The following is a 16,945-nucleotide window of genomic DNA, read 5'->3' as shown; positions in this document are numbered from 1 at the left end:
GGCTAGGTGTCTGTGCTGTCCGCAACATCCCTGCAACTCACACACAACACATAACACTATCCTCCACCACAATAACACGCAGTTACCTACACATGACAGATGCCCTCCAACCTCATCGGAGGGGGTCTGCCTAACAAGGGCTGCACTCGGCTAGAAATAGCCACACGAAATTATTATTATTATTATTATTATTATTATTATTATTATTATTATTATTATTATTATTATTATTATTATTCACGGACATCAGTGAACAGATGGAGCTCAAGAGTCCTGTCTGTGTGTACTCTGTTTTGACACTGCAGGTAGTAACTGTGTAGAACAGGGCCTCTCAGGGTGCATTCACCTGGTGTAGTGGGTGCATGCACTGTGCACTGTGCAAAAGACGACTTCGCTTGGTTGACCAGAGTGCAGACTCCCACTCCTCGATTTGGAGAAATAGCGCTGTCTCTCTCTATCCCCACGCCTGTCTCGCTCCCTCCGCCTGTCTCTCTCTTCCTCACTTGCTCCGTAGCGCTCCAAATCCGAGCCGAGTTGAGCCGAGCTTAGCCGAGTAGCCCAGAGACGAAGCCTTGGTCCGAGTCGAGCCGAATGGGACCGATGCACTGTGCACAGGAACTCTGCGCCGCAGTTTGCACGCGTGAGATTTTGGGCGTTTGAGAGGTCCTAGTGTAGAAGTTAGATTTGAACAGTGTTTGCATCATTCATTCTAGGGTACAAACACGCCCCGCCGAGTACATGCTCCTGTTGAAGCTATTTGAACAGGGTTACATTGTGGGACTGCGGGAAGCTGGATGGACGTATCGACGGATTGATGCACATATTGGGCACAATGTATCGGTGGTGTGTCGCTGCTTTCAGCAGTGGTCTGTGGAACATTCCCACACTCGTAGACCAGGCTCCGGACGTCCGCGCAGTACAGACGCACGCCAAGTTCGATGCACTGTGCGAGCAGCGGTGGCCGACTGAACATAATCGAGGAACGAAATCCGGTCACATGTTGCACCTGTTGAGTCACCAAGACCATTGAGAACCGTCTGCTTGCAGCAGATCACGTTTTCCTCTGGCCTGGCTACCACAGACACCACGACACCGCCAAGCACTTTCACGCACCCAGGTGAGACACTGTGTCCGATGTTATGGTGTTAACGAGGGCACTCTCGTAGGTCTTTTGCTACCTTGTCCCACTGACGTAAAAGAACGCTGCACTGAGCTGCTGGATATGCGTCTGGTACCTCCTGCAATGAATGTGATTTCAGCCAGTGTGGTTTCTCTGTTACCACGGACAATAATGTCCAACGCCACTAATCGTTATCAATAAACATCCGTGGTCGGCCAGCGGTTGTTCACTGTTGTGGGTGGCAATACCTTCCATAAGATATTCTCGATACACACCTAACACCGTGGATCGATGAATGTTAAATATCCGCACAGCTTCGACGGTGGTTCCATCCATCTGCCCTCATCCCCTAATCTACCATGTCCCTTGCCACGACCAGCACAGGCGGTATTTACACTCACTCTCGAGATGTAAGATCACACCTGATATAGGTCTGGGCATTTCCGATGGGCTGAGTGGCTCAGAGGGTTGAGCCGCTGGCCTTCTGACCCCAATTTGGCAGGTTCGATTCTGGATCAGACCGGTGGTATTTGAAGGTGCTCAAATACGTCAGCCTCGTGTACGCAGATTTACTAGCACGTAAAAGAACTCTTGCGGGACTAAATTCCGGCACCTCGGCGTCTCCGAAAACAGTAAAACTAGTTAGTGGGACGTAGAGCAAATAACATTATTATTATTATTATTATTATTATTATTATTATTATTATTATTATTATTATTATTACTAGCACTTCCAAGACGTCACGGTACGGTGGTGTCATCGCCTATTATCTTTAAAAATTGCTATCCAGTGACCTTTGGCATGTCAGTGTATACAATCACTCCGTTTCTAGAAGTTTGAACGCTTCGGGTTTCTAGACGAATTGAGTATGATAGCGAGTGAAACGTCCAGAAAGTGATCAACATAACGTAACTCCCTATGTGTATGCAAAAAGCAGGGCGTGCAAGTAACTAAGATAGCATGTTAAGTGATCAATAATTATTGTCTTTCTTTTCTAGGACAGGTATTATCATGAGGGTTTAAAGTGAAGATTGAGTTAAACTGTAACTTGAGTTTAAACCGATGTTGAGTCTTATAATGGCCGGCCTAAGTTACACTGAGGTGGAGAAGTAAGTATACGATCTTGGTAGCAATGACTTGCGAGAAAAGATAACTAACGATAATGTTTTGTAGTGACTTGCAAGAAAAGATGACTATCGATAATGTTTTGTTTACTTCTTGTAGGCAAAATGGCGGATAAATCAATACATGTTGTCCTAATTTTAGTTGTAAGGAGATAGAATTGCTTGTGAAGTTAGTACATAAATATTTATGTAGTCCGTGAAACAGTGGCCTTATGAATTCCTCCGAAATCACCCATTTTAATAAAAATACTGCGGGGGGGGGGGGCATAAAACCGCAATGCTATTAGTAGCTGACTGAGGGATTCTACAGAATGATTTCTGAAACCGGAGGAAGTTACTTTATTTTCTAAAATTTACACTTTTGACATTCAAACAGTTCAAAAAGTCATTTTTACATTCCTACCTTTTCGTTGCATGTTTTAGTCTAGCACCAATTTTCTGAAGTAGGGTTATGACAGTCTGTTTTGTAAGCCTAAACCTATTTAAAAACTATTTTTCATTCTATATACGAAAGTGACGTCCCCTTGCTCGGAAAACTCGTAGTGCCCGTGGTCGTTCAATAATTTAAATCACTTCTTCGTCATTGCTTAGTATTTCTTCAAACACCTCAAAAATATCTTCGAGATCCATTCGTTCTGCCATGTTGTAAGGTTATGTATTCTTAAACTTCAATTTAAACGGTAGATGAGTGGCAGTAAAATTAATCTCTAGTTAAACTTAAGATTAAATTTTATAATACCGGACTAACAGATAAACCGAAGCTTAAACTGAACCAACAGTTTAAACCTCTAATTTAATTCCGGCCCTTAACCGGTTTACTCTCCAGGGTTGTTTTTTTTCCTCGGACTCAGCGAGGGATCCCATTTCTACCGCCTCAACAGCAGTGTCCTGGAGCGTGAGACTTTGGGTCGGGGGATACAAGTGGGGAGGATGACCAGTACCTCGCCCAGGCGGCGTCACCTGCTATGCTCAACAGGGGCCTTGTGGGGGATGGGAAGATTGGAAGGGATAGACAAGGAAGAGGGAAGGAAGCAGCCGTGGCCTTAAGTTAGGTGCTATCCCCGCATTTGCCTGGAGGAGAAGTGGAAAACCAAGGAAAACCACTTCGAGGATGACTGAGGATGACTGAGGAGGGAATCGAATCCACCTCTACTCAGTTGACCTCCCGAGGCTGAGTGGACCCCGTTCCAGTCCTCGTACCACTTTTCAAATTTCTTGGCAGAGCCGGGAATCGAACCCGGTCCTCCGGTGGTGGCAGATAATCACTGTAACCACTACACGACAGAGGCGGACAATAATTATTGTACAAGGAAAATGCCTTATTCTGTAGTTTCATATGGTACTCTAGGGTGCTTTATAACTCTGCACGCAAAACGTCAAACTAGCAACCAGCACAGAAACACGCAAGAGCGAATACATCTCTTCGAATGCCAGGTAGAGCATCCGGCTGTAAAACAAGCCACAATGCGACACTGTTTGCATCCGCAACCCCACCAGGCTGTGAGAAATGAGGCGGAAGAAAATGTACTTATATGAAAGCATTTTGAACTCCCAAGGGACCACCCTCAGATACTCGAAAGGAAGGAATAGAAATGGAGGGCAGGGTGAGGGAAGTCCACTAGAAGTAGTCATTTCATCCCCAATTAAACTGTGAGGGGAGAGGGGAAGCAGAGGACGAAGACACGTGTGCAGAAGACGCTATGAAATGTCTAGTGCCTTCGAGTTGACAAGGTGGCCCTCAAGACGTGTAGCTGTTCAGTGTCAATCGTGGAAGATAGAGCACTTGAGATACAAGGAGCATTAATCCAGCGGCTGTTGTTATGCTTCAGGGCCGGCTGTGCTTGACAGTCCGTTATACATTAGCCTCTTGTATTCAAGATTGCACGATCGCATCCCGACAGGGTCGGTTGGCACTTAAATTAGAGAGAACGGTGTCTGTAAATTAATTGACAAGCTTAAGATTCTTTTTTCAGAGCAAAACTACAGTACCAGGGCGTCTTAAAAGTGATAACACTTGTATCAGCGTCAAGCCCTTCGGTTCATAGGGTCCCGAATTCGATTCCCAGTCGGCTCGGGTGTTCCAGTCGCGTTTGGTCAATTCCTATGACCCAGGGACTGAATATTTGTGTTTTTCCGAATACATTCTTCATACATACACCACACGCAAGGACTAAATTATGATCGATGCAGAATCCTACCATCCGACTCCCCAGTCTGAATTTTCCTACTACATTACCTTCTCTTCTTAGGCCTACCACTGCATTCCAGTCTTTCACCACAATTAGATTTCCATCATCTTTTACATATTGTATTAAATCTTCTCTCTTCATAACATTTTTTCAATTTCTTCTTCATCTGATGAACTAGTAGGCATATAGACCTGCACTACTGTGGTAGGCATTAACTTGGTGTAAATTTTGACAACATTAATCTGTTCACTATTCTGATCAATGTCGCTTATCCGCTACCCTGTTTTCTTATTCATTATTAAATCAACTCCTGCATTTCCCGTTCGATTTTGTGTTCATAATTCTTTAGTCGCCTGACCAAAATTCCTGCTCTTTCCGCCAAGGTACTTCACTTGTACCAAATACATCTAATTACATGCTATTTATTTTCAGATTTTCTAACGTACCGCAACGATTCAATCTTGTAACATTTGACGCCCCTACTCGCAGAATGTCACTCACTATTCATCTTCCTGGCGATTGGCCTCTCTCGTGCAGTCCTCTGCCGCAGATCCGAATTGGGGGGAAGGGACTATTTTACCTCTGTAATATTTTACCCAAGGCCCCTGTTCAGCATAGCAGGTGAGGCCGCCTGGGCGAGGTACTGGTCATCCTCCCCAGTTGTATACCCAGACCCAATGTCTCATGCTCCTGGACAATTTTCTTGAGGCGATAGAGGTGGGATCCCCTGCTGATTCCAAGGGAAAATCCAACCCTGGAGGGAAAGCAGATTAAAAAGGAAATATTTTACCCAGTAGAAAGCAATCATCAGTACATCATTCATACAGAGAGCTGCATGCCCTCGGGAGTTAGTTACGGCTGCAGTTACCTATTGCTTTTGACGTTGCAGCCATGTTAATTATTATTATTATTATTATTATTATTATTATTATTATTATTATTATTATTATTATTATTACAAGGCCATTTTAGTCAATCATCAGACTGCCGCCCTTGTAAGTTAGGAATGGTTGCTACCACTTTTTCGATACACCATTCGTCATTAGGCCGGTCTCCGGACAGATATGGTTGCAAATACGGCTTGGCTACCTGCTTCCCATCCGGGGGAGGAGTAAGTTCCTAACATAGTTACAAATTCTATTGATCTGTCCTCGCTAATTTTCATTCTCCTCCACTTCTGAATCCACGCCAAGGAGCCCGCATAATGTCTCAGCAATAGCGGTCAACGAAAGGAGCTCATATCCGGCGCCTTGGTCGGGTCGAAATAGAGTGAGGACCATGCAAATATTTGGTAATGTCACTACATTACAAAGGGAGGCTGTAGTAAATTGTACAACTTCTGTGGCACTGTTCAAAGCTGGTACTGTATTACACAAGGAGTGAAAACACGGGATATCTGCAAATAGTTTCACTACTGTTGAATTACAGTGACGGGTGCCTTCAGCCAGGAATCCACTAACGCAGTATTGTCAAAAACGGCCACTGTTGGCTTTCGCTACAGCTTTGCTGTGTGAGCTTGTGCCCATAGCTTCTCGTTCCCCGAGTTCAAAGGTCAGTCCTCTCTCCACGCCAGTTGGAAAACGACGGTGATTTGAGGTTGACACTGCGTGAATAATGGAGAAATCGTACTAAACAGAATATGACATATTTTTCATTTTCATTGCTATAATAATAATAATAATAATAATAATAATAATAATAATAATAATAATAATAATAATAATAATAAAGCAGAGGTGACATTCACTTTTTTTTTCAATTTCACACGCAATGGGGGACGAGGTTTGCGTTTATTATTCATTTTCTAATCATTATTATTAATAGCCTATTGTAATTACATTTCATTACACTTATTTTTGATTTCTGTTTCCATGCTGAAGGAAATACGGTTTGTATTATTATTATTATTAAAATGATTATTATTATTATTATTATTATTATTATTATTATTATTGTTATTATCATCATCATAATCATTAATTAAATACAGTATATGCTTAATGTTGCACCTTTACTAAACATCGGCGTTTGACTTTTATCTTGGTATCCTATGATTGCATTTATTTAAAAAACCAAATCGTTTGGAAGAGAGTAAAGCTTTACATCGTACATAATCAAGTGGTCACACTGGTATGGTGTCTATTCACTGAACCTGCTGTCTTCGCGTCATCTGCCCTGAACTTCCACGCTTGCACTGTGTGCTTCCTTGGTACAATCGCGATCACAAAAATTCCGGGTGAAAAAGGAAACAGGTAACGTTTGGGCGAAGATTTTGGCCAACCCTGAGGATGAAGGAGAAGTAACCAAGGCTACGTCACATGTGTTCGTCTTCCAGGAGGTGTGGCTTGCCACGTTGCGCACTCGGAGGCCACTCCCAAACGGATTTTTTTTTTTCGGGAACTGATTAAGATGTTTCTATGGTTAAATATTCTAGCTATACTAGCTTTTCCTAATCAAGGAAAACAATTATTTAACTATAATTTAATTATAATGAAGTGTGCACGTTATAATCCCACCCCAATATATGGTATTTAGTTGTTTGATCAGCGCCTACACTAACTTCATAGGAACAGTTTTCCAAACAAACGCCCTTGCGTCTCTGATAATCATAATTATTCAATGCCAGGTTATTTTTACTTTGGTTTTCCAGGATAAAAATTATTATATTTGTTATTATTATTAGTGGTAGTACGAGCCTACGTAGCTCAGGCGGCAGCGCGCCGGCCTCTCTCTGCTTGGTTCCGTGGTTCAAATCCCGGTCACTCCATGTGAGATTTGTGCTGGACAAAGCGGAGGCGGGACATGCTTTTCTCCGGGTACCGTACTTCGGCTCTCCCTCTCATAATTAATTCCAGCAACACTGTCCAATATCATTCCATTTCATCTGTCATTCATTAATCATTGCCCCAGAGGAGTCCGACAGGCTTCGGCAGCCGGCACAATTCCTATCCTCACCGCTAGATGGGGCTTAATCCATTCCATTCCTGACCCGGTCGAATGACTGGAAACAGGCTGTGGATTTTCATTTTCATTAGTAGTAGTAGTAGTAGTGTTTAACAGGACCTATATTTACTGAAATAAGGGTCATTCTTTCTTACAGTGGTTGAGCGCGATGCCATTTGATAATGAAGTCATAGTCGAGACCACTAACATTTCAGCCAGACTTCGCACACAAGAATTACTAAGAAACGGGAGAATTTGACCCCCAATGAGTTGTCGTACACATTACGTCTGTTGCCTTGAAGGAGCCGCGTGGTTCCTCCCTTCATTTCCCTCTCCCTTCATTGTCGAGCCAGTGGGACATGTGGGCAGGCGGGGAAGGAAGTACCTTCCCGTCCGCGTGTGTTTCGTTCATGCTAGATATCCTCGTACTTCCATTTCCCCTCTGCTCACTCTTCAGATGTGTGCATGTGTTAACGCGTCTGATGGTTGGACCAATGAGAGAGAGTGTGTAAGCAGGTACTGGGTGGTTCTGAAGGCTGTACTGATTTCTTGCCTGAAATGAATATTTTTAGCTGCGAGATACTAAAGATTTCGAGTGTACATTTGATATTGCCATAGCTGCACTTACGCAACAGCGTAGTTGGCTGAACGGTCAGCGTACTGGCCTTCGGTTCAGAGGGTACCGGGTTCGATTCCCGGCTGGGTCGGGGATTTTAACCTTAATTGGTTAATTCCATCATCATCATTTATCATCATTTCATCCTCATCACGACGCGCAGGTCGCCTACGGGAGTCAAATAGAAAGACCTGGCGAGCTGAACCCGTCCTGGGATATCCCGGCACTAAAAGCCATACGACATTTCATTTACGACCTAATGATATGCATAGAGGATCACCTGCGTGAAGTGATGGCATACTGTTGAGCTCAGGAATGACAATACCCAGCACTATAAATACACATCCGCCTCTGTGGTGTAGTGGTTAGCGTGATTAGCTGCCACCCCCGGAGGCCCGGGTTCGATTCCCGGCTCTGCCACGAAATTTGAAAAGTGTTATGAGGGCTGGAACGGGGTCCACTCAGCCTCGGGAGGTCAACTGAGTAGAGGTGGGTTCGATTCTCACCTCAGCCATCATGGAAGTGGTTTTCCGTGGTTTCCCACTTCTCCTCCAGGCGAATGCCGGGATGGTACCTAACATAAGGCCACGGCCGCTTCCTTCCCTCTTCCTTGCCTATCCCTTCGAATCTTCCCATCCCTCCACAAGGCCCCTGGTGAGGTACTGGTCATTCTCCCCAGTTGTATCCCCGACCAAGAGTCTGAAGCTCCAGGACACTGCCCTTGAGGCGGTAGAGGTGGGATCCCTCGCTGTGTCCGAGGGAAAAGCAGACCCTGGAGGGTAAACAGATGATGATGATGATGATGATGATGACAAATACACATGTTATTTGTGAGGAAAGGAGAAAATCGGATGTGAAACACGACATGGCCTTCATTAAGTGTTCTTGGTGGGAGAAAATAATGTTTCTAAACTTCATCTCTTGTAATATAACCGATCATATTTTTAATAGGGTTCTTCCAAGACATTTCTAATCAGGTCATTCCGTGCCAGTTTGGCATAGGGTATAAAATATCACCCAGGCAACTATCAAGAAGACATTTAATCGACTCATTAATGGTCTCACATCCTATACTTCTACTGTATCTTTACGTCGGGTTGAGTAGTTCAGATGGTACAGCATTGGCCTTCTAAGCCTAAGTTGAGGGGCCAGATCCCGGTTCTGTTCGGTGGTATTTGAAGGTCCTCAAATCCTCCAGTCTCGGGTCGGTAGATTTATAGACACGTAAAGTAACTCCTGCCGGACAACATTCCGGCATCTTGGTGTCACCGAAAATCCCAAAAGTAGTTACTGGGACGTAAAACAAATAATACTATTCTTCTTATATTGCTTTTCCCACACCTGTGGGGTCTCGGGTGTAAAATGAGTCGCATAAAATAATTTGGCCCTGTTTTAGGGCCGGATGCTCTTCCTGACGCCAATCTTATGTAAAGGGATATTATCATTATTGCGTGTTTGTGTGATAGTTGGTAGTGTGGTGTTATCTGATTACTGTACATTGCCCGACAAAAAAATGTTAAGCACCCAGGAGTGGTTGAATGTGAATGAAACTGTGTGTTGTATGTTGGGTATTCAGCCCGAAGGCTGGTTTGATCCTCTGCAGCTCCGCCAACAGCTGTCATAAATAGCCTAGGCGTCACTGAAGAGGCATACTAGGGAAATGAGGAGTGAGGTAGTTTCCCGCTGCTTTCCTCACCGAGCCAGCCGTTGCTATAACATATCAGTCTGCCAAGCCCACTGAAATGCATGCACCAACCGACCCTATGACCGATATTTTCACACCATAACAGGGACTGGCTGCATAAGCAATGGTATTACTAGCATCACTCATACCTCAGTCACTTTCATATTGTCAAAGCCAAGGATGAGACTGAGACAGGTCAATGAAAGTAACAAATTTAATATAGCCCATACCAGAAGACACAGCACACTGTGAACACTACATCTCGTCGGCAAAGGCATGTGAATGAAACTACATATGCTGAAAGACCATGTGCCTTTATTGAACTGATTACAATATGGGATGAAAGAGACAAAGCCGTTGTTAGTTACAGGTGGAATGTTGGCGCCAAGTGAGTAAGCCCTGGCCGCAATATATGCCCTTATGCGGTTCGGAATGGTGTCAAACAGCCTTTGGATCCTCTCTTTATGCGGTTCGGAATGGTGTCAAACAGCCTTTGGATCCTCTCTTTATGCGGTTCGGAATGGTGTCAAACAGCCTTTGGATCCTCTCTTTATGCGGTTCGGAATGGTGTCAAACAGCCTTTGGATCCTCTCTTTATGCGGTTCGGAATGGTGTCAAACAGCCTTTGGATCCTCTCTTTATGCGGTTCGGAATGGTGTCAAACAGCCTTTGGATCCTCTCCTGAGGTAAGTTCGTCCACAGTTGTTGCAGCTGTCCCTCCAGATCCCGCAGGTTGGTAATGGTACGGAGTCCCCTTCCAATGTCATCTCACACGTGTTTAATGATGGAAAGGTCCGGGGATGTCGCTGGCCACGGGAGGACCTCAACATGCTCTGGGCAGTCCATAGACAAACGTGCTGTGTGTGGACGTGCGTTATCTTGTTGACGTGATTGGGTGCCCTCATGTACCCAATGAATTCAACATCGGGCCACTGTGACGTCGGAATGGCCCACATGCACGATACGACCAACCAGCCTCATTCAGTCCTACAATGTGACCTCTGTCAAATGCTGTCAGTTGGTGGATAGGCTGTCTAACGCGTCTGCGAGGCATCGTGGGTGCTTCGTACTGTACGTAGTCCTCTCTTATGTGTCTGACTCACAGCAGTTGACTGGTAACAACTTATCTACAACAGGACGGTGCTATCACGAACGCAATCTGGTGGGCGTTTTACACATTACAGATCCTTGTAAATATACTCATTTACCTACACATCAATGGTATGCATGAATACCGAAATGGGATAATATTGGGCCACTCTTTCTGGATGCTTAACATTTTTTGTCAGGCAGTGTATGAAGAGGAGAGTGTTGGGACAAACGCAGTCCTCGATAGAGAATAATTAATCAGAGACGATTAGAATCCCCGATCCAGCCTGGAATTGAACCCGGGATCCTCTGAACCGAAGGCCTGAGCGCTGGCCATTCAGCCAAGGGGTTGGACTAAAACAAATAGTAATTTTATTGTACACATTTTAACGTAAAGTACGTGATTCCCTGTTACTCAAATCCACACAGGTCGAAACATAGCTTTTTTCTGCTAGTTACTTTTTACGTCGCACCGACACAGATAGGTTTTATGGCGACGATGGGACAGGAAACGCCCAGGAGTTGGAAGGACGCGGTCGTGGAATTCATTAAGGTACAGCCGCAGCATTTGCCTGGTGTGAAAATGGGAAACCACGGAAAACATCTTAAGGGCTGCCGACAGTGAGATTAGAACCCACTATCTCCCGGATATAAGCTCACAGCCACGTGCCCCTAACCGCACGGCTAACTCGCCCGGTAAGAAACGAGAAAAAAAGACAGCAGTGTCCGTCTTTTACGACGTTGATTCAAGTAGTATGATGCCCCGTGAGATTATGTTTATCGTGCTTGCAATGTTACGAAAATACCAGGGTGAATAAAAAATCACTGTCACCATGCGAAAGCGAAGGCTAAAATTCTATGGGGATCGAGAAAGAATGGATGAGAAACGGCTAACTAAGAAAACATTCAAGTACATCACTGGTCTGAAAGCTTCGACGAAGTGGTTAGAAGAGGTAGAAAGAGATGAAATCGAAAGTCGACTTACAATGGGTATGATTCACAACAGAAAATAATTTAGAAGCCGAATGGACAGCATCAAGACATTCCTGGAGAGACCACCAAAATGTAGACCCAAATTGGTCCTATCTGAGAAAGAAAGGAAGATCAGAAGTGAAATAATGAAGAGGTTCTGGGGGGAGGAGGAGGAGGAGGAGGAGGAGAAGAAGAAGAAGGAGGAGGAGAGAAAGCCTTAAGTTGAATGGGGTCCATAGGCGGCCAAATTCGGAGACAAGAAGAAGAAAGAATCCTCCTACCCACTGTACTCGCTACATTACGATCACCTTCAACATATTGTAACAGTTCCATCACATTCCTTCATCACTACCTTCAAAAATTATTCTCCCCTCGTCACTTCTTCATCTGTTTGGAGGAATATTGCTATCCTTATCGATGAATACCTCAGACTAGGTTTTATTGTATTTCCTTTCCTCCAGCTATCCCTCGGTTACACTTACGCTATATTCGATTGATATCCTTAATAGCACTTCACTCAAATGTTATTCGGATGAGAAATGACTGCTTAAGAGATTCCGAATTAACATTCAGATCAGCACGGCCGAAAGACTCCAGGAAATTTACGTCAATATTTATCGTTTCATGGAAAAGACGTAAAACGAAACAAGAATCAGAATTCTTAACATGAATTTATGAATTCCATTTAACATGAATTTTGTTTGAGTGAAGTAGGCATTATTATTTTATAGTTGATTTCTCAACTTTTGTATCAATGCTAAGTGAATGACAACTATTAGGGGATGTTTGGTACACTCGTTGAGTTACTCCTACCGCAATAATCACTTCATGTCCAATGACCACGGACATGTTTGGCCTTTCTAATTATTATTATTATTATTTATTCTCCAAGAAAGGTAGGCCTATTTTACCTAGTGTATATTCTTTAAGAATACAATATTAAAAGTTATTAATGCATTACCTAGTAAAAGAAGATACACCAAATAATATTGCATTGGGTTAAAAGTAATTTTTTGCTACTTTGCTTTACGTCGCATCGATCGACACAGGTAGGTCTTATGGTAACGATGGGATAGAAAAGGCCAAGGAATGGGAAGGAAGTGGCCGTGGCCTTAATTAAGGTACAGCCCCAGCATTTGCCTGGTGTGAAAATGGGAAAACACGGAAAATCATCTTCAGGGCTTCCTACAGTAGGGTTTGAACCCACTATCTTCCGGATGCAAGCTCACAGTCGCACACCCGTAACCGCACGGCCAACTCGCCCGGTGTTAAAAGTATTACTTAGGATACAGATAAAAGCTGAAGTGCAACACCTTTTCACAAACATCTCAGAAACCGGCGGGGAAAAGTTTACATTGTAGTAACTCAGGTGTCCTAACAAATTGTTCCTTTTGATAGCATGTACTGGGCAATAGAAAATTAAATGAGCTACTATTTGTTCTGATTGGCACTTACCCTCTCGTGATTGTACTGTATTTTAAACCGTTGAAAATAACTTCTAAATTTACCATGTCCAGTAATAAACTGTGTAAGTATAATTAATTAATTAATTAATTAATGTCCACTTGATTTTGTCCTCTCTTTCCCATTTTATCGGTTGGCAGTGGAATGCAACACCATAGGGGGTGAAATACGGACGGAAATGACATTGATGCTGACCTTGCCATTTGTTCCAATAGAACGCGGCATCGAGGTCTTTAATGATAGTATAAAAATCATATTAGAAAATCTAGAAAGTCGAGCGAATATGTGTTAGAGGAAAACGCCAAAGAGCCAAGAACCCAAGGATCCCTCCGGAAATATGGAATATTTATGGCTTCGTGATTAGTGGTCATCTGGGAACTAACAATGTCGTAGAGGAAAGGCATAATAAATTCCACGGAGTGAGTAGGCTGTGCGGTTAGGGTCGCGCAGCTGTGAGCTTGCATTCGGGAGATGGAGAGTTCGAACCCCGTTGTCGGCGTCCTGAAGTTAGTTTTCCGTCGTTTCCCATTTTCACACCAGGCAAATGCTGGGGCTGTATCTTAATTAAGGACACGGCCACTTCCTTCCCACTTCTAGCACTTTCCTATCCCATCGTCGCCATAAGACCTACTGTATCTGTGTCGGTGCGACGTATAGTAAATAGTAAAATATAGAAATTGAGACTGTTTGCCACCCCACCCTGTGGAGGTTCATATACACAATGAAAGGTGCTATTTGTTTTACGTCGCACCGACACAGTTAGGTCTTATGACGACGATGGGGTAGGAAAGGCCTAGGAATGGGAAGGAAACGGCCTTGGCCTTAATTAAGGTACAGCCCCAGCATTTGCCTGGTGTGAAAATGGGAAACCACGGAAAACCATCTACAGGGCTGCCGACAGTGGGGATCGAACCCACTATCTCCCGAATGGGAGCTCACAGCTGCGCGCTCCTAACCGCACGGCCAACTCGCCTGGTCAATGAAAGACGGACAGCAACAATGTCATTAAAATTGGTATAAAGTTGCAGTAATTATCTTTGTCGCTATGATATTATTTTGTTCCTGTTGAACAATGCTTAAAATTTACCGATGTCTAAGCTATTTGACAAAAATCTGGCCCATTATTTCACTTACCTGGTTCACAGTCCGCCTCTGTGGTGTAGTGGTTAGTGTGATTAGCTGCCACCCCCAGAGGACCGGGTTCGATTCCCGGCTCTGCCACGTAATTTGAAAAGACGTATAAGGGCTGGAGCGGGGTCCACTCAGCCTCGGGAGGTCAACTGAGTAGAGGGGGGTTCGATTCCCTACTCAGCCATCCTGGAAGTGGTTTTCCGTGGTTTCCCACTTCTCCTCCAGGCAGATGCCGGGATGGTACCTAACTTAAGGCCACGGCCGCTTCCTTCCCTCTTCCTTGTCTATCCTTTCCAAACTTCCCATCCCCCAAGAAGGCCCCTGTTCAGCACAGCAGGTGAGGCCGCCTGGGCGAGGTGCTGGTCATACTCCCCAGTTGTATCCCCAGACCCAGAGTCTGAAACTCCAGGACACTGCCCTTGAGGCGGTAGAGGTGGGATCCCTCGCTGAGTCCGAGGGAAAAACTGACACTGGAGGGAAAACAGATTACGAACCTGGTTCACAGTGATGTTGATGTGGAAATGAGTAAATTGCATCTGTGTCTGTAGTCCTTTTGGACGTTATACTGTTGTGAGCTAAGTAGGAAATGTTTTCCGGCTTGAATGAAGAGGAAATCTTGGATGACGGAAGTGTTCAGGGTTATTGCGTTTGTTTTCAGCTGTTAAGCTCATGTCTCTCCATACGTTCCTCGACCACGTGTATACGGAAAGAAAAATTTTGAGACACTTTTAGTATTTGGGTTGAACGTGTATATCACCGGGAGTATTTAACTTAGAATTATGTTTAATACCTCACTTTCCCGGCCCCGCGGTGTAGGGGGCAACGCATCCGCCTGTCACCTGGCGGCCCCAGGTTCGATTCCCGTCTGGGTCAGTGGTTTTTAATTGTAAATGATTAATATCCCTGGCCTGGGGACTGGGTGTTTGTGTCGTCCTTACCGTTCTTTTGTCCGACTCGTTGGCTGGATAGTCAGCGTACTAGCCTTCTGTTCAGAGGGTCCCGGCCGCGTCGGGGATTTTAACCTTCATTGGTTAATTCCAATGGCTCGGGGGCTGGGTGTTTGTGCTGTCCCCAACATCCCTGCAACTCACACACCACACATAACACTGCCCTCCACCACAATAACACGCAGTTACCTACACATGGCAGATGCCGCCCGACCTCATCGGAGGGTCTGCCTTACAAGGGCTGCACTCAGCACACGAAATAATTATTAACGTTCCTTTCCTCACATTCTACACTCTACACTTCCTCCATTAGCATTACACGCAGGTTTATATCTCATGGTGCAAGTAGGGGCAAAGAAAAAAGATCTCTATAAGTCGACGCCCCGAACAATGAGCATTTTTAATAAAAAAATTCTCACTTGAAAGATAAAACACCTTTTGCGAAAAAATCTGAAACCTAGTTCTCATAGCGCTTCGAAGTAAGGCAACATTTTTTTTGCTAAATCCGTGACGTCACACGCATACTCTGTTATAAGATGGCGCTGTGTTGACTCGCGCGCTCAATTGGAGGTTAGCTGAAACAGCGAAAACAATTTCATAAGTAAGTCTAGGAAACCCTGCGGCCGTTACAATAGTGACAGCCTAATCAGTTTTCCCGAAGTCCACTTATATTTAGCCATAACAATCAAATGTATCCTCATTTTCTGGTTTTACTCTTGTCGTCTAGTCTGATATAAAAACCTAATAATTCGGCTTGAAATAAGTGTAACCAAGGGGCATGCCTTTTACAGATTTGTTTTTTTAATTTCTTGCAGTGAATTCACGAGATTTTTAGCCATGCCATTATCACCATTTTCTTCAAATTCCTTAACACTCCTTCCAGGTTCTTCAATTCATCCACGTAAAATGATTTAATATAACTTTCGGAAATTGAGTGCTTAGTACCATCATGTAGCCTCCGTGGCTCAGAGGGCAGCGCGTCAGCCTCTCACTGTTGGATAACGTGGTTCAAATCCCGGTCACTCCATGTGAGATTTGTGCTGAACAAAGTGGAGGCGGAAGAGGTTTTTCTCCGCGTCACTCTCGATTCTCATTTCATAGCATCTATCAGTCATTACTAAATCACTTTGGGAGTGGCGACCCCATAGTACTAATAGCCTATATATGATTCATTTCATTACATTCCTGACCCGGTCAATGACTGGAAAACAGGTTGTAGGTTTTTATTTTTCAGTAGCATCATGTATTACCCCAGCAAACCTCTATCAGTAGTATGTTGTCTTAACACTTTAGCGTCGACGTGTACATTTGCTTTTTCCGCGGTAAACTGCTGAAATGCCGTATACATTTTTCAGGTTGTTGTGGGCTACGGATGTTCGTAATTTCATTCGTAGATGATAATCAAAGACATATTTTATGTTCAAAGTTACTATTTTTGTGTCCCCCCATTGGGGTGACATATGGTTATTAGGTTGACTATGCAACAGAGAAAGCGCATGTCACCCCTACAGGGGTGACGGCCTTTTTACCTTTGTTGTTGTGGAACACTGTGCTCTGTACTGTGAGCTGTTGATTTACGCGCCTTTCAACGAGTTCCTTGGAATTTACAGTTTTGTGACAAGAAATTAATTCATGTTATGTGTTTCTGTGTTGAGTAAGCCATGA

This window comes from Anabrus simplex, chromosome 2 (genome assembly GCF_040414725.1).
Source record: "Anabrus simplex isolate iqAnaSimp1 chromosome 2, ASM4041472v1, whole genome shotgun sequence".
NCBI lineage: Eukaryota > Metazoa > Arthropoda > Insecta > Orthoptera > Tettigoniidae > Anabrus > Anabrus simplex.
Note: the sequence above shows the minus strand (reverse complement) of the source record.